This window comes from Varroa jacobsoni, unplaced genomic scaffold (genome assembly GCF_002532875.2).
Source record: "Varroa jacobsoni isolate VJ856 unplaced genomic scaffold, vjacob_1.0 scaffold_813, whole genome shotgun sequence".
In the NCBI taxonomy this organism is placed as follows: Eukaryota; Metazoa; Arthropoda; class Arachnida; order Mesostigmata; family Varroidae; genus Varroa; species Varroa jacobsoni.
In genome coordinates, this window is record NW_019213715.1 from 57,254 (window position 1) to 75,794 (window position 18,541).

The 18,541-nt window shown below is 42.4% G+C and overlaps 1 long non-coding RNA gene across 1 annotated transcript in view; it reads left to right on the forward strand.

The window, feature by feature from the left end:
* The first annotated feature begins 17,222 nt into the window (after positions 1 to 17,222).
* The window catches only part of LOC147753004 (uncharacterized), a 7,913-nt gene continuing 6,594 nt past the window's right edge, over positions 17,223 to 18,541 (forward strand). The window contains exon 1 of the long non-coding RNA XR_015312528.1: positions 17,223 to 17,849. This is a non-coding gene — a long non-coding RNA (uncharacterized LOC147753004). The remainder of the gene's footprint in view (positions 17,850 to 18,541) is intronic.

Sequence of the window (18,541 nt, forward strand, 5' to 3'; positions counted from 1 at the left end):
GACATGTACGTACGTACATACAGAACGTACATGATATTTGCGTTTTATTTAATATATTATACCTATAACTTGCTGAAATCTTCGCTGAGTAAGTAGTTTCCGTTATAGGCCGTTCGCATTGAAAAACACGCGTCGTCGAAACTCGCTATCATTTGAGGCCGGTTGGTTCTTCTTTTATTAGTTTATTAGTCAATATAATTTTATGGCTGAGTGGATATTTGATGAAGATCTGAATATCTGATGTCGACCTTAGAAGATATTTCACGATTGTTCATTAACAGAACAAAATATATCAAAACTAGAAATATATCGCTAAAGAGATCTCAATACACACTAGCGAAGTGTGTCCATGCGTTAAGAACTCTCGCTAGTCAGTCCATTATTTAGAGCTTCACCCTATCAAGTTGCCCCTAAGGCCGTCTTCATTGACAGTGAACCCTTTTAGAGAATTTGACGGTGGCTTCAAATAGCCTTTCAAGGCCAATTAGGACACAGCGCCTGCACAACGAAGTGGAAGATTTGAGATAATGAGGCAGAAGAAGAATCGGGGGATTTGGAGAAGTGACGTATTATATACACGAAATCGACTAAAACGGCAAGCTGGCATAACAGCTGCATGGAGCCATGTGGAGAGTTAAAGAATAAAATAAAGGATATAAAAATTCATTTAGCTGAAATATAGCTAAATTATAATACAGTTTTAGCGTTCCTTGAGCGTTTGCAACAGACAAAAGAAATTAGCGCTCGACCCGTCTTAAGCAGATGAAACGGGTCTGGTGTTTGTTGCTCCTTTCTAGTATACCGTTCGAAAGCGTTTATCCCAGGCTATGAGCGCACCACAACGATAGCTATGTTATGTTATGAGTGCAATTTCCGCTCGAAAGATCTCCTTAGAGGTATATATTCTAGACGATTGAAAATGGAGTTTCGACACATTCTGCGCTATGCATACAAGCCAAATCAACTAGCGTGGGACATTTGCTCAAGGGTGGACTGGCAAGCTTAGAAACCCAGAACTAAAACCTAGAGGACGCACCCGCTCTGGCTGAACACCTGAGTTTGATGACGACCCCCTGAAGACGCTCTCTTGCAAAAACTTAGAGCATGATTACCTCGTGAACTTTTTGAATCCGACGAGGAGTTATGGCTTAACGCTGCACCTTGACATCCCGCCCGATATCAAGAGTCACACAATCATAATGACCGATTTTTACAGAATTGTCAAAGGCAAGATCCAAAAGAATGGTCTTAGAAAAAGATAATCTGAGTTTGATCAGATTTTCATTCAAAAAAAGTTATGCTTTGTCCCGGGACCGTCAGAGGCTGATTCACTGAAAATAACTTCCTACGAACTAAGTACATGATCGGCACATTTATCTGATCGGTCCTTTTACATCAAGTCGACTAAGCCGTTCAAGAGGAAAGATCTGGTAGACAAGGCCACGTCATATCCTGCGCCATGATAACGCAAAGCCACATATCGCAAACATCGTCTTTCTGGATTTCGAATGGTTGTACTGTTTATACCCTGCGAACTCTATGGCGACGGATTTTCATCTTTCCGATTGATTGGACCATTATCTTCGTGGCCTGACCTTTGACACGAACCAAAACCCCAAAACATGGTTGGAAAAATTTCTTCGAGACAAAAACCGCTATTCTTGGATGAGATGGCACATCTTATTTAGCGGAAATATAGGAGAAAGTCGTGAACAATGACGAGAAATAAATAACATAAAAGCTAACTGTTACAATATTAAGAATGAGATATTTTCTAGTTAGTAGAAGGCGCGGAAACCTTTTTCCAACCCAAGAAAGCTACGCCTCTATGTTTCGAGTTTCAAGTCGGGTATCGCCGTTAGGCATTCCGTCGGACATACGATTGGCTGGGTACCAGCCGTCACGAAACGAAGCCTGTTTGTTTATGCCCAGACCACAACTTTATACCAATGTTGTGCTTCCAGGCTCCGTTGGTTTGCGCACTAAGTATTTGAAGTTGATAAATCTTAACATAAATAGACCTATTAGGCCCTTGTTTAGGCTTTAGATTGCTGGAGTCAGAACTTAATTACAGTTTTTACTCAGCCTTTACCATGTCGGTTACAGTTAAATTACGTTACTTTAAGTATATCAAAACTCTAAACGTTACGTTGAAATTTACTAGTGAGGGGTTTTGTTATGTTTCTGACGTTTCTAAAGTTGAAGCACGCACTTTTTCGATGAAGGCGGAGAAGGATAAGACAAAAGGTGCTATCTAGAACAAAAGGTGTCGCTTTAGATAGTAATGAGCGAACGACGATTTAGGCTCAATTGAGTTAGCGCGGTAGTTACTGCCGACCCTAGTAAACCTTTAAGCAACTTTTAGGATTTGCGGGAGTATCCTTCGTTGCCTTTCGGCCGGATGGCACAAATCGGGGTGACAACAGTCTGGAGGAGACTATGCCAGCTTGTTCAAGGGAGAACAAAGGAAGAGGGACGATGTTCCCGCTACGAGAGAAATACATCGAGGAAGTTGAACGAGCGGCAACGACGGTGAGCAGCCAATGGAAGTCGACGAATGAAGCGAACTAAGGACTAACGTTCTTTCCCGTCCCATTTTCCGCGATGTTGGGCACGAGACAAGAAGACCCACCAGCCGTCTGGCGCCGCTGCTGCCCTCATCTTCCCGCCCATTATTTCCGACCGTGAGACACCTTAGCCCCCGTCAGCAACCCTGGCCGATCCTGCCGATCTGAGAAAAGTACAGCAGCAGCCGACCATTCGATGCGCATCTACTCACTATCCCCTTTTCTTTAGCATACAACGGCAAATCATAGTAAATAGCAATAGCTAGTTGATATTCTAAGCATGACCAGGGTGGGATACGGTCGTGTTTTTCTTATCCACGTGCGTGAAGGACTAACGATGAAATACAAATTAGAAAAACACGCACTGTTTCTAGGTGGGCCATTATCAGGGACAAACGTTCAACGTAGTTAATGTTGTGTTGTGTAATGATGGAAGTCAACGTTCTTTTTATGGAAAGACTGCGTCGCATTTTAATCTACTACCTATTCTTATCGATATTATTATTGGCATTATTATTGCTACTTCAATTAATACTTAGCATTGTGCAAATGCCATATTGATCTGAGCACTCAGATCAGTGAGACCCTCAGATATGGATGTCAAACAAACGCACTATGCTCTATACAGAGGACATCTTCCTAATTCAAATTAATGCCTAGCTGTGAAGCCAAGTGTGCATAATGTCCTTTCAAGTAGCCCCACGGTAAGGCACCCACATACCAGATTGGATTGCATTAAAAGGCTCACTGTCGTATCTGTCTTTGTGCCGGTACGCGTGTGACATGATTGTTGTTTGTTTCCGAAAAAAACAAGCTAACTTCTCCGAAGCGGATCGAACAGAATTTATCGACTCTTAGATTTGGAGATAATCTTCAATCTAATTACAGTGAGAGCGGGCTAAGTCTGGCTTGAATGGTTACATTCAAGTTTATAAATTATAAATAAATAGTTCCTAGTTACAAAGCAACTAAGATATGAAAGTCCTAACTGATATCTTGTTCGTCCCTAACCAACGCTTAGTCCTTCCCAATATATAAGAGCCAATTGGGTAAATCAAAATAATGTACCTATACTTGGGGCCTGAAGGTCGAGTGAAAGGCTGATTACTGCAGGACAGTCATCGTTTAAATATACTGCAAAGGTTTGCGGTCACGGCAGATCTTGCCACTTGACAAACGAAGTTCACACGTTATGTTCTTCCGCTCCTGATTTGAAACAACGGTTCTAACGAAGTACTTCTGCGACAGAGTGTTGCTCATTAAAAAAGCATAATTAATTTTTGTCCTTTCTTTTCGACTCGACCGCGAACGAAAGCCACTTAACTCAGTCTGTTAAGGGTGTGATAGTGACGGTCTGCTCCAATTGGTTGATACGAAGAAAACGGGTGATTCATTCACGCGTATGGGATTCCCGTGGTCGAATAATACGGGTCCGACGTTTACATAATTAGGACACCGGTCCTTACTACTCTGCCTATGGATAAAAGTGGTCGAGAGTCAACGTAAAAGTAAACATAAATCTTGCATAGAGCTCCGAACTAGAAGATGCACCCTGTCTAGCTTTAATCCCGTAAGAGTGACATTGATATTCTAATTGACATACTGATTCCAACCATCTATGACATTAAAATCGGCTGAGCAATAATAACATACGATTGGCATTCACCAGGTCGAAAGCAAAAGCTGAGCGATCCTTCGTACCGATTTACGGACTATGGTAAAAGGCGGAAGAGCTTCATGCATACGACTTAGGGCCAAGCATGAGATAGAGAAGTGGCTCTCAGGGGTCGAAGGAGGAGAAGTTTGCGGGGTAACGGCTGCAAAATGGAAACTTAAGGCTCCCAGTTAAATGGACCAGAAAGGGAAGGATGGTTTCGCTCTGAAAAACGCCATAGTGACGTACGAAATGAGGGTTTCTTCGAAGATCTTGCTACACCATTATCAAAGACCATTATTGTGATATTCCTAGGCATTATATCGACATTATCAACCCTGTCCGTAAGCGACAATTGCAATGTTCTAAGTTACCTTCCCAGAGAATCAACCTCATGATTCACCATTAACTCGGACTTCCCACAAATTTTTATTGTATGAGCTCTCAGAAAGACATCAAAATTATCAAAGTTCTTATATATGGTTCCGCTTTTGTAAGTGAATTCAATGAAGGCTCACGCCGATACTGATTTTGTTTTCAGAGAAAATTGGAAACGGTTGATTCTGTCACTACTTTTACAGTTTAAATAAAACAGAAATACGTTTCGACTGAGCAGCCGTTTAGTTAGTAAGCTTTATGTAAGCCCCACTCACGATAGACAAGAGACAACAGAAACCGACTCAAAAAAATGGCCCAGTTCTTAAACGTCATTTAGCGTCTTTTTAACCCTAAAATATTCGAGTCTATTATATATGAACTGTTTGCAACATATTATTCGACAATAGGAGGTGCCAGTAGGTGTTTTTGACGTGTACACGACGAGCACAGTTTGGTTGCCGAAAGCTGTACACAATTCATATCTGTTATAAATAATAACATATGTGTATATGTACACACAAAGATATATATCTGAAAAACAATATAACATCGTAACGTTTATATTGCCTAGCGTTTATATATTAACTTGCATTAACTTCGCCGTTATGTGTTAAGAAATTTCCTTGCAACCTGCTACGGCGGCCGCTATGTTTCCTAATGTTTTTGGCTGTAAAATGTTTCCCCGCGGACTCGCTGGCCACTTCCTCTAATTCTGCTTCTGCAGATGGATCAAGTAGGATAGAGTTAACATTTGCTGGCAGACACCGCTGGGCGTGCAGTGAATCCCGCTCAAGGTAATATACATTACCGGAATTAGGAGCATTTGATTTGTCTGTGTACCAAAGAATTAAAATAATATTGAGACTAGCGTTGTTTCTTTAACCGATATGCCCGCTTACGAATCATTGTTCGGTGCACGTAGCTCAAAAAATACGTCAACGTTCGTCTGAGAAATTGGAATAGAGCCTGTTCAGGCACAATAAGTCATCAAAGCCAATCGTATAAAGTAGATACATTTCGACTACATCTATAGCAGAGTATTAGAGTTGTTCAGAATGTGAAATTCAACAATATTTGTAGCGTAATTTACTGCATTACTGCGTTTTAGATATATCAAGCATAAATTAAAGTCACATTCTGCTTTGCTGGGTCGTTCATGATTCTTAAACAACCAGTTCCGACTGCTAAGACACGGCGTCGAGTGCAAACGAGGGAAAATAAACGATGCCACGAAAGAGCCACGAATTGCACATAGAAAGAACATCGCCGTACGAACGTCGGTACAGAGGTCATTTAGACGTCTCTGAAAACAGCTTCTGCATTAGTGGGGGAGAACAGCTGAGCACGACCGTATCCTGCGCGCATCGCTAAGCATGGTTCCACCCTTAACACTTTGGGCCAAAACACTGGAACTCAATACAGAGCTACAAAGCTAGACTCAGGTGACCGCATTAAGCTCATTAAGCCTGATTACGATGTGGTAAGATATCCTTGACTAGCTTCTCTACGAGAAGGTACATGGACTTCACCATCTGAACAATGCTGTTGCACCATACTCCGCCATAATAAAACTAAGCCAGGTATATGGGGCACTACGGGACTGCATTGCCCCTGACTTGGTGGAATTGGCCTGAGTAGGCTAATGCTATGATTGTAATCCCGAATGGACTAATGTAATGGCTATTGCGGTCGAGTGAGCTAATGTTATGATCGTTGTAGCAAGTGGGTGGTCAAATCCTAGCATGTTATCCAGCACTGCACGAGTTAGACGACAGGGCAACGATGATTGTCACTTACTGTGCTTCGTTATTCTACGGCCAAGCTATAGATTAGAAATGAAAGAAAATTAAGATTTGAGACATTGCAACCTAAATTATATACTCAAGAAATTCGGCCATCTGTAGTCAAGAGGAAAATTAAAAAAAACAAAAAAAAAAACCTATTTAGTTTTTACCTAATTTTGATAAACGACAGCGGAAAAAAAAATTACTGCAATAATGTTGGAATCAACAGGTAATAACAACGAAGATGAAGACTATCGCAGGTCATATCATCAGTATATGCGCGAAAAGTAGAAGACCGACCGACAGATTCTAGTATCAGCCACATTTTTCTTATTCAGATTGCACGTTAATTAACGGATGCATGGGGCATTACTCTACCAAAAAATCATTACATTTTATGATTTACTATTCTTGGGATGAGCCAAGGTTGCTTAAAGCTAGTTACTTGAATCTCTAGGAAGAGCTTCATATGTCTATTGATGCTTTTTTCTAATATGATACGAGCTGTCTTCTTAAATAGCCTAACTAACGCTAAATTCTATGACACTGCTGCACAGAAAACCAATCCAAAAATTATGCGTATATAAATCTATACTTATTTAAGATAGACCTTTTTTTTTCCTGCGTTTGGACATAGAATTTCGGTAACCATCTTCTCCTAAATGTTTAAGAAAGGCATGAATAAATCTTATTGTTGATGCATGAACACAACTGGTGGTCACGCATGTTTCGCTAGTAAGTAAATCTTTTCTATTTAGCCTTATCCTCCTATGTCTCGGGTTTTACGTTCAGCATCTCCTTCACACAATCCATCAGGCGGCTCCAAGCAAGAGAGGAGGTGTGTCTATGCCTGGATTTGAACCTGGACCACAATATGTCTTTAAGGTTAACACGCAAATACGTTAGCCACTAAGCTGTCACGGGGGCAGCTAGCCTCGTACCCGAAGCGAAATCCATGGTAGTGTCAGTCACCTTAGGGTCCTTTCCTGCGTAGTGGAGTAGCTAAGATGCCCTCTGCAATATCGTACCGACTGCACTAATGTTATGGTCCTATTGAGCTGGGCAATATAGAGCAAAAAAGGAAGAATCTGTTCACAAATTCACCGCAAGTGGTCTCTCGGGAGTTGTATCGCTCGAGCTCTACTATGCTAGCAAATCGTAACTTAACCTGCTGCTTACATTGACGCGGGATAGGCAACACGCCAAAGCATCGTTCGCTGTTAGAGGTACTCCTCTAACTCATCCGTTCACTGCTGCACTCAGCGTCGACTACTCTACGTCTTCACTTATTGTAGCCACCGTCATCGACGGTAACCCCCAGCAGGCCCGCCGTCACTTCCACCCCAAATGAAACGCAACCCAGCCAACCTACTTGATGGCTGCTCATGTTCCCCTCACTCGGCTTTTTCTTACGTTATCTCTGCTGAACCTTCTGGACCATGTAGCTTTCTGGGGTACAAAAATGAGGCAGATAGCGACGCACACTCTGTGAACTAGCTTCGGTGAATAGGATAAAAGGTATTGAGAAATTTTTTAAAAATGCTCTTAGTAACACGTTTGAAAAAATATCGTCGTAAACGCTGGAAATTATTGGCAGAGAAAAATAGCAACACCTTTACACAAAAGCTATCAAAGAAACGTTTCTTTCTTTTGACGATAGAACAGAACTACGACACAATGACCGAGCTTCCAAAATACGTGCAACTTGGCGGGAAAAGCTTATAAGTAAGCTAGACGTAAAATAAAGCTAGAAATTGATCAGCTTGACGATGCTTTTGGGGAGCTCCCGATCTCTACCGAAGTCGCTAAAGTTCCTCTTTGTCTTAAAGATAAAAAAAAAAATCGATACCGTGAGCAAATTAATTTTTCGAACGGATTATTTTGCACTTATGACTTTCAACTATGAATCGAAATGCGTGTTCTAAGAAAATGCCACAGGCAATTCAGTCCTTTTCGATGGAACGACTTGATTTGTCGGTGATTCATGTTCTTTTAGTGGCGGCTCATCACCTAAGGGCTTTATTCGGATGCTAAACCACCATTAATAGATTTCAATTGAAAAGAATACTGGCGCGTTTATGTACTTTTTTGAGCAACATTCGTCCGATAGGGCAACAAGCAGTTACAAGGTTTGAGACACAAACTGCCAACTTCGAACGAAAGAGACGAATGTAGGTAATCGCCAGTGAGAAGCTGTACGAAGGTTTGGAGTTGTCGTAGCTTCAATTACAGCGGCACGTGCCCCCTTGGCTGCGTCTCCTCAGCGTCTACCTCACGTGTCCCTTTATTCTCCCTCGCGCCTCCTCGCGCCGCCCCCTGTCTCTACTTTCCGAGTTCACTCCTCTCGCAAGCAGAACTCCCCTTCAGTAGTCACCCATCCACCAGCTAGTCATGAGTCGCATCAACCGATCAGCCAGCCAGACTCGCGTTACATCTTCAAACGATCTCGGCAAGCACTTCTCTACATCCTCTTCTGGCGTCACTCAGGTCAATTGCGCGGGGTTCTGATGGGTGCTCGGATGAGTCTATAGGTGGGTGCCTGGCTAGATCGTCGTCTCGCTTGATGTCGGTCTATTAGCATTTAAAGCGATAGCGAGCGAGCGAGCGCCGACGACGATGGCGGCAGCGGCGGCGGCAATAGCAGTAGCTACCACTCGCGTACGACAATCACCCCCCAATCTGCTTCTCCCTCCATCTCCAAGTATCTACTAGTTGGGTGCTGTGCTTTGTAGTAACTTCGCAGTAGCACTCGGTCGCTTGTGTTCCTTAAGGCCATGACACAGGCCTCCATCATGACACCAAAACCCTGATTTTTTAAGCCTCTATTTATTCTATCTATCAATCGGAATGATGAGACTTATGAATACTGACTTTAAGAGCCACGAGGACAGCTTATTGCGCCCAGCTTTTTTAATGGTTAGGAGAAACTGAATGAAATAAGAGCTAAAATGATTAGAGGAATGCCTATTTCGCGTACGTATACAATTACTAATAACTTAAATCTTCCAACTTTAACAATTCATTCGGTGCCACGCCCCAGACAAAAATTACGTACGTATATACATATATTTTACAGGCTTCCGTTTTCTCTGCGACGAACTTCAATGCAATAGCAGCTTGTATACAGCTATTGCTATGACGCTTCTATTGCGACTAGCTCGTTTGATCTACTGGCGATTTTTTTTACCCAATTTATTTAACCCAATTGGGGACCGGCCACAATGGAGAGACTTGCTTTCTCATACGCTTCCGCTTTTCTGGTGTGTATTTGCTTCCATGGTAAGTCAATTCCCGAGGATTAAAGAAGCAAAAAAGTCAGCCATCTCATTGAAATGATAACCTGCGTGACTGTTCATCGCCGACCATGTACCGTGTACCTGTATTGCATAGGCTAATATTGACTGGAAGGGCTGGCACAGGACATAGTGTACAAGTGTACATAGTCGTATGTAGTATTCAGTGGCTATTATGGCTTACGACACAAATCCACAGGGCCGATAGACGTCTATATAGAAGAAGGGAGACACCCGAAGTGGTTTGCGTGCACAAATATACATCTACGCTTGTTTGTGTATGGTCGCATATGTCAATATTGTTTTGGTTAGGTTCTGAACTAGAATCGATGATAATAGTTACAACTATTATCGGAGTCTTCTTGGCAGCCTTGCTAGAAATGGATACGAAGCATACCGAGTTGTGTGTCGTAGACACACAACTGAACGTGTCATCTCCTTCTTTTGGCCTGTGCCTATTCTTCCCCTTGGTTTCCAGCTGTCAATCTATTCGTCTTTCGTTTTTCAACGAGTACAATAACAAACTCACCCGACTAGCGATAGGCCTTGCCGAGATTACGGGCTTTTTGTAATTTTTTTTTGCTTCATTGTATGACTTTATAGCAATTGAATAGTGTTGAAACTGCTAACCGAACGCTAAATACCTATATACCAGCTTTAGAGTAACAAACGCCACTGCTATGATGGGCAGCTACGGTATCTCGATTCTCGTTTTTGATTTACTACACAAAGACCTTTATTTCTTAGATCCAATAAAGGACTATCCCTGTCGAAGATGCCAGGCTTACAATTTTATTGAATAAACTAGACTATATGTAAGTTCTGGATCGAAGATCACAATGCCATCTGTGTTGGCCATGCTACCGACAATTTACGAACGCTAAATACAGTGTCTGGAACAGATGCTGGAAGGCGAGATAGGCGAATTAGAGCTATAATAAGTGATTGCCGATCCTTTGTCGAAATAATGGCACAATAGTACAAACACCAACAGCAAACATTTAATTACAAATGCCGGCTTGCTTCAATATACGGGTCGGCTTAGCTTGGTCAGTGGCTGGCAAGAGCTATTACTTAACAGGTACTCGCTCTGCACCCTTATGGCCTTAGACGTATTTATTTATGTCATTTGACCTATTACAGCTAGGCAACGCTTATTGCGAGGGATGTCTTCATTTCGCGGCCTTTTCGTGCCTGCGAAGTCAGGGGGTCGTGCAACTTCCGCTATTCGACGCGACAGAGGATATCTTACAAGAGTCCGTGACAATAAGCCCACAAAACAAGCCCTCTCGTCACATCCGGTTGTTGTTACGCTAGTACTCGTACCCCGATTGTTCGCGCTGCCCGACAGAATCTGTGGAGCGTATGCTTACCTTTCCCCAACAGTGGTTCGGCAGGTATGAGTTCGATAGAATAGATCCTATTTCTAGCTGGCAGAAGTTGCAGCAGTGCGCGTACGTATACAGATATTTTAATCCGGATTCTTCGATCCGAAAAATACTGTGCTATCAGGTGAAGAAGAGTGTTCTGTACATTCGGAGAGCCCTGATGACAGTTAGGAGATACCCAAAACCTCGGCTACCCACGAAAGTACGGGTCGAAACGAGAGCAACTGCCTTACCTGTTTCAAAACAGTCTAACGCAGCACATGGATCACTTCTGCGTACCAACTTTCTACCTACTTTGCCAGTTAACACTGCGTAACGTCGGAGATTTTCTGGGTACCGTGCTGACCCGACGTATGAACCGCGTTCCCGTCCTATAGCTGTGTGGTTTTCACATAACGCACAATTAGCACAACCGAATTAACATCATAACGAAAAAAAGCAAAATATGGTATAAAACGGGAGATGTGCATTAGAAAAATGTTAATGTTTGAAGTTTCTGTCAAACGAAGTACCTATTTTAATGTTGAACAAGAAATTATTATAAGTGTATATTGCTAGATATATGGTTCATTATGGCTCAAATGGTCACCACCTCGATCGACCAACAAAGGTCAGCATCGCTGGTTCGTATTTAAAACTTCCTCTTGAGAAGTTCATGAAACTTTGTCTGCCTTTATTACACTACTTTTACGTATACTTCCATGAGGAATGCCCAATGCTTCCGGGCAAATCTTTTACAACTAACTTATCTTCTGATTAAGGTTTGGAAAATCTTCCTTTAGTCTTAATGTTAAAGATCAACTCAGAGATATTTAGATTTTTTTTTCATCAAACAATTTTAGGTTAAATTATAAAATTATAGAGATGGTAGGGATATCAAAAATGGCATATACATAGACCTAATTGCACGTAACTAGTATAGATTGTGTTATCAGTATATCCTCAATCACTATACAACAATCGCATAGCCATTTGGCTTTATTTTATTCAAAAGGTACCGATGTTTCTTGGCAGTGAGAATAGTGCTCTCTCCTTTATAACTTTTCTACTCTGAACAAATCATACATGTGCCATCTAAAAGCCAAGCTTATTATACATCTAGAACAAGTCGGAGTTAACAACAGATTCGAGAGATGCGACATTCAGTCAGCCGGAACGAGTACATACATATGAAACGACTGAAACTCTGCAATTTAAGGCTTTTCAAGGCTTTTTTTTTTTCTGTGGTGTCCTGATTATTCTTTGTTCTTCATATCTCAAATGCATATCACAGAGCCACCGAGCGCCCAGCCAGCACCGTCATTATGATTTCTGCTACTGTTGTGGTGTCCTGCCTCGCTTTTTCCAATAGGTGAAGACAGATCAGGTCCTATCTGTGACATCGTCCTCCACTTAGCCCTGAGGCCGGATCAGAATGTCCCACCCAGATTTGTGTAGCCGCTAGTATATATCGATACATGCTGAGCGAAGCAGCGTAAGTCTAATATAGAGAAGGCTCGGAGCAGCCAGTTAACCTGAGCCTGACTCACTACAAAAAAGGACAAAATACAATTGTTGTTTCGCTGCTTTTTGTCGATAAGTAATCATCGGGCAGGACGATACTTCTTTGCGATGTTCGCTTGTTTTTCTCCTGAAGTGATTCAGTCATTCTGCTGCATTTACACATGAAGAGGTAATGCACACTTTCAAAGACAAACGCAGAGACCAAGGTTCAGACGGGCTCACCCCCTGAGCACAATAACAGCACCGGCTAGGTCGACGACCATTCGATTTCGAATGTAATAAGCCCCCAATATCAATATCGCGTTGCAACAACTCCCACGATTTCTCTTCCTTTTTGTGGGTACCAGTGTGGCACAGTGTCACAGCCACGATCATTAAGTTGTGTTCCGCCTCACACATGCCCTTTATAAGTCGGCGAAAATCATCTCTGGATATCTGGGTTTTAAAGTTGGCAAGCCATGTTTTGGTCAGCTACATGGACTTCTACAAGTATTTACTGAAAGTTACATACGAACTCGAACTATGGAAAGAAAATATAACAGTATGGCTTTACGGACCAAATGCATATATATATATATATATATATATATATATATATATATATATATATATATCATGTAGTGTAAGTCTTTTAAAAAAGCCGAATCATCCTAAGGGAACGTCGAGGACAACCTGCAATTTCTCTCTTGTTCTGCACAATCCATCGTGGCTTTCTGTGCTTTCCCCACAGCCGCGCGTATCTGTGTCTGCATCTGTCTGTATGTGGAACCCCCGAAAATCGACTTTTGAAATGATCACCAGAACAACCAATATATAGCAGTGTCACCAAAGATGATCCAAAATGCCCGCTATGGTGATGACAATGCTGATGATGGTTTTTCGGAGGACGACATGATGGGTTGGAAAAAGGTAGTACGCTGTAGCCAGGCTATCAGCTGCAGCCGCAGTGATGAACAGCCATAGTTTGTAGAGTTTGTTGGAGGATATTTGTAGTTGGAGCTACTCAGGCCACTGCGAGTAAATCTCCCCAGGGACTGGGTGTGGAGCGCACGACGGGAGGACCGGGGTTCAATTCAGAAGATTCTGTCTTATGCTAACAGCGGCGGCTGTAGCAGCACACATGTGCGCGCCGACACTTTTTCTAGCCGTAACCACAATATCTCTTTTACTACTCATCGATAAATCATTACAGAAGCGAAACTTAAACATTTTTTTCCTTTACGGCAAAAACAGTGTACTTTTTACATTTTACGCATGTATTGCAAGTGAAGTTGTTGTACGCTAGCTGAGTATATTTTGAGAGTACGTCGTCGTTTAGGAAGCCCAGCAAGTTATTCTATCTAAAGTTAAACCCCTGGCCTTTATCATATCGGATTTCAACTGTGCGGTCAATTCTTGTAGTTGTATGTAGATATATCTTATCATTCCTATAACGGACCATTTCACTTTAAGTTGAGCAAATGTATAGGCTTTGCCTGGTGTACTTTTGTTGTGCCAAAAATAGCGGGCTTGTATAATTTGGACACAAAGAAAAAAGTGAGCGGCAACTTGAAACATTAAATCGCTTTAAGTTAGCCTGTCGAAATTCTTTTTTCTAAATGTTCTTCGTTACTATGGTAAACTTAGATATACTGAATGTAATGAGCGCTTGAAGTTTTTAAGTTTCTGCAACATGAGACGACAAAAGCTGTCCCATAGTCGCAATACTATTTGATGTTATTATTACGTGTGCAACAAGAACGCGTTGAGGGGGAAATCTTGCGTCTGGTGGTACAGGAAATGGTGCCATGAGCAAAAAATAATTAATGAAATACGAATCTAGGAAAACAAGGTTAGAAGTAGACATAGAAGAGCCCGTTAGGTTTAATCAGTTAATGGCAAGATCGGAGCGGGCCAATTTCGTTTCGGTCACTCTCTGTGATTGACTTTAAAGCCTTAGTGTAGATAGTACTACGATTAATAAACCGTCTTTTAGATAACGTGATAATACCGACACGCCTTCCCCGAAGGACGGAGAGGCGTTTCGATATCCTTTTCATTGCTGTGCGTCTTCAGCGCCGCTGATCGCACCGCGGGTTGCTCCGTCGTGGATCAGTACATAATTCTGCGCATGTTGTGCCGTTACGGGAGCAACAGTCCCCAATGAGCCCAACTCTTCTTCCTCGCCCAAGACACTCTCTCCCCCTAGCCTTCCCTCGCATATTCACATTAAACGAGCAACATCGCCCAGACACCCAGAGAGGATAGATTCGCAAAGCTAAGCAAGTACGTAGAGACAAAATGCATTTGTTGCTTAGTTTCTACTTGCAGCCTTTTCACCTCCATTGACTCGGTCAGTTTGCCTGTCTGTGGTCTGCGATGCCTGTGGCGCAGTTCCGGCGGCTGCAGACGTCTGTTTCGCTGCTAGCGGACGAAAGTAACAACAACAATTCCGACACTCCCCCGGACTAGGGGAAGAGGAAGAGAAGAAGAGGTGCTTGCGCTCCAGCGACTCTAGAGCCACAAACGGAAGCGACCCGATGTCGGTAGCGACCGCTCCCTTCAACGTGGCGAACTCGGTCTTGCTACTACTACTACTGGCAGTGGTTTAAATATTTTATTATGATAATGATGACGCTGTTATAAAGTCAACGTCAATTTTGCACGAACCCCCTGCTTTGAGCACCCGCAAGCCGCACATTCACACACATACGCGCGCACACACTGTGACGACGACGACGACGACCATCTTCTAACTTCTCCCTTAAGGTGGAGCTGGCACAGCCGGCCCCTTTCTATTCTTCCACGCCCCTTCGTCCCTATACACCGACCGCGCGGCGCCAAAGCCGAAGCGCTGCGGAGTAAAGTGGCTATTGCCTCCGGTGCTTCCTTTCCACTAGTCCGTCTCCCCAGATCGAGTAGAAACCCCTCTGCAACTCACTCTTTCCCTCAGGCTTCGTGCGGTCGCTCCTGCTACTGCTATACAGTTTCTTTTTTCTTGTGCATCGTTGACAGACTTACTGCTATAGCTGTAGTTGCCGTTTTCCTGAAGCACCGACTCCGAGCTAGAGGAACATGAACGAGTACACTAGCAGCGATGTTTGCTCGACCCCCGTCCGTTCGCTGGCCATATCATCTATTCCTTACGGGATATTTTCCTCCTCTCCTTTTCCCCCCTTAAATATCCCTCAGCTGCGTAGTGGGGGGCGAACAAGCCCAATCGTTCCTTAAAGAATACTTCTTTTACAATTTATCGTCGCAGTACAACGTACGCGTATTGTACGACGTTTTATGATGTCGAAAAAATGTTGGACCCTTTCATTTAATTACGCCACACCAATCAACTAAACAGCAAACTATACTTGTAATTTGAGGCATCATATAGTTCCATCATCCATTGTTTATCTGTATAATCTTTCTTATTATTACTATTATTATCCATATTTATAAATCAAGTATTTTTTGTGCATGTCGAAGCGTACTAATTGTGCTTTGTGTTGTTTGCTTAAAATTTAGCTTCGCACGTCTTCGCTACCTCGGTCTCGGTTACCTTCGTTAGAGGCAGCAAAACAAGACACTGATGTGAATGCGTTCATTGGCTTTATTTTTTTTGATTGGTCCAGGCTGCCTCTCCTGCTTCAACCGCACAGCCCACCGCTACGGTGCGTATATGAACGCATTTTGCTAGATGAAATGAAGGATATGTCCACGGAAGCCTCTTCTTTTCTCCAGAAAGACCTAACCTAGCTCCAGCTTCGTTCCTTCTTTTCTCAAATTCCCACAGCTTGTTGGGAATTCGGCAACCGCAGAGCGGGCATAGCTCCGTCGTCCCATTGTCTGCCCTCCATCTCGAATTAAATTAAATTTCAGTCTTTGCTGCCATAAACAGTTACAGCAGAAGCGTATACCATCAACAACATTCTGCAAGCAGCGAACAACAGACGCTATGCCAAATTTGCTTTCAAGCGGCCACGTTTGCCCTAGACGTAATTCATCTCGACGCGGGAAACGGGTGCATCTTGGATCCACAGAAACGCGCTATACCTGCTTGATAGTTACCAAAAAATGTAAAAACAATGGCCATATTTTGTATCTGTTTGCTACTAGAAAAATACTACCTTTCAGATTGAAATTTTACGAATAGAATGTACAATTATATCTTATGGTTAGCATAACAGTCATAGCTCATGGAACTTTAAAGTGGCTAACAATAGTTAGTGTTTTAACTGTAAATTGATTGCAACGATTTGGGCCCGAATCTATCCATACGATGGGAAATAAGAACGTGTCTATAAAGGTGCTGGCAAAATGTTGGGGGGTCATTCTTACTGAAACTGATCGCCTAAGTTGAAAGTTAGATTAAGGTATGCCGTCAATCCACGGCTGCATATGAAGTATGTTTACTGGCTAGTGGCTCTCGCCTTGATCGTTATTGACTGGTCCAATAAGTTCTCAGCGAATTTTAAATAGATTTCCATTTTCGCGCCACAAACGAAGTTCCATGAGAGATAAATAGCGGTGCCTAGCTATATCTGAAGGGATGTTCCTCGGCTGCCTTTTGGCGAGCTGCTCGATAATTAGACGTTCTAGTTAGGTTGGATAAGTTCCCAAGGATGTTAGCATATTGAGAGTGTATTTAATGTTGGTTTTGGTGTCTTGTTTTTAAAAGGGGCTCAATGCTCTTGAAGAAACTAGTGGGGTGCATGGGTCTAGTACTATAGCCGATTACACGGTTAGGAACCGGTTCATTCGTTTTCTAAGTGGTGACTCGAACATCAAAGGCAAAACACGTGCCGGCCGATTATGACGAAGCTGAAAGTCTCGCAGCCCTCCATTGAGATCCACAAATAAGTCTTCGCCAGGCTGCGCAAAACATAATAATGATGTCCAAATTTACCATTACGGCAATCGAGCAAAATTCTGGGTTTCTCATGATTTGACCTATTATCGCTTAATGAACCGTGTGCGCATGGCCAAACATGTTCTAGAATTGAACTAGGACGACCCTTTAAGTGTGGCTAGAAAAGGTGGGTAATCTGCATTCATAGCAGATCACGGTCACAGCGTGATAGTACGCTTGATACAGAGTGCTAGAACCGGACCCCGCTCAAAGGAACTAATTCTGTGAATTCAATGGTACTGCGAAGAAGTACCCTTTTGTGAGAAATCTACCAATCCATTATCTCAGTTACGCACTATGAACAGTTGGACCGTTTGAGACAGTTCATCAAATAGAAGTGCCTAATTATGCCCGATAGGAAAGGAGACATGTTGCATCATCACAACGCCTATCTACACACATGGTCAGTAACGTGCTGAAAATGGCCGGGTTCTCCTGGAATGTTTTGCCTGGCATACACTTCCGTAATAGCTTAATGGGTTACGTATTTATCTGGTATAATTTTAGGGACACGGGTTCGAACCCGAGCAAATATACATGTCGTGTGTGTACCATCTGATCTTACGTCTAGTGGCAATATCGTATGTAAAATTCGAAAGGCAGAGGGTTTCCACCCTGCTATTTCCGTCACTCATCTTTTCATCCTGGCAGAGCTTCCTTAATGGGAAAATTTAACATATTTTTTAAAAAAATTATCTTGATCAATTTTTAGCCAATGGAAAATATTAACTTCTCAAAAATTGGAATTGAAAAGCTGCGTGAAAGATATGCAGGGATCGGCCAATAGATAATCGATTGATGCTGCCGGGGCAAATAATTGTTCTTATTCAAAGCACAGTATAATTCATATGACGTAAAGCGTTTTATATACTATTTTCCATATTGGGATATTGTATTAATTTGTATTTATGAAACTCTTAACAACTATCAGCAAAGGTGAATAGATGGAATTTGATTGATTGATTGATTGGTGTTTTTATTCAAAGTTAAATAACATATTAGGAAATCTCAATATTATACAAATACTACAGTCATATAAGGAAAAGAGACAGGTTGAAGAGACCGGCCCTTTACGCCATGGCAGAGCTACGGAAA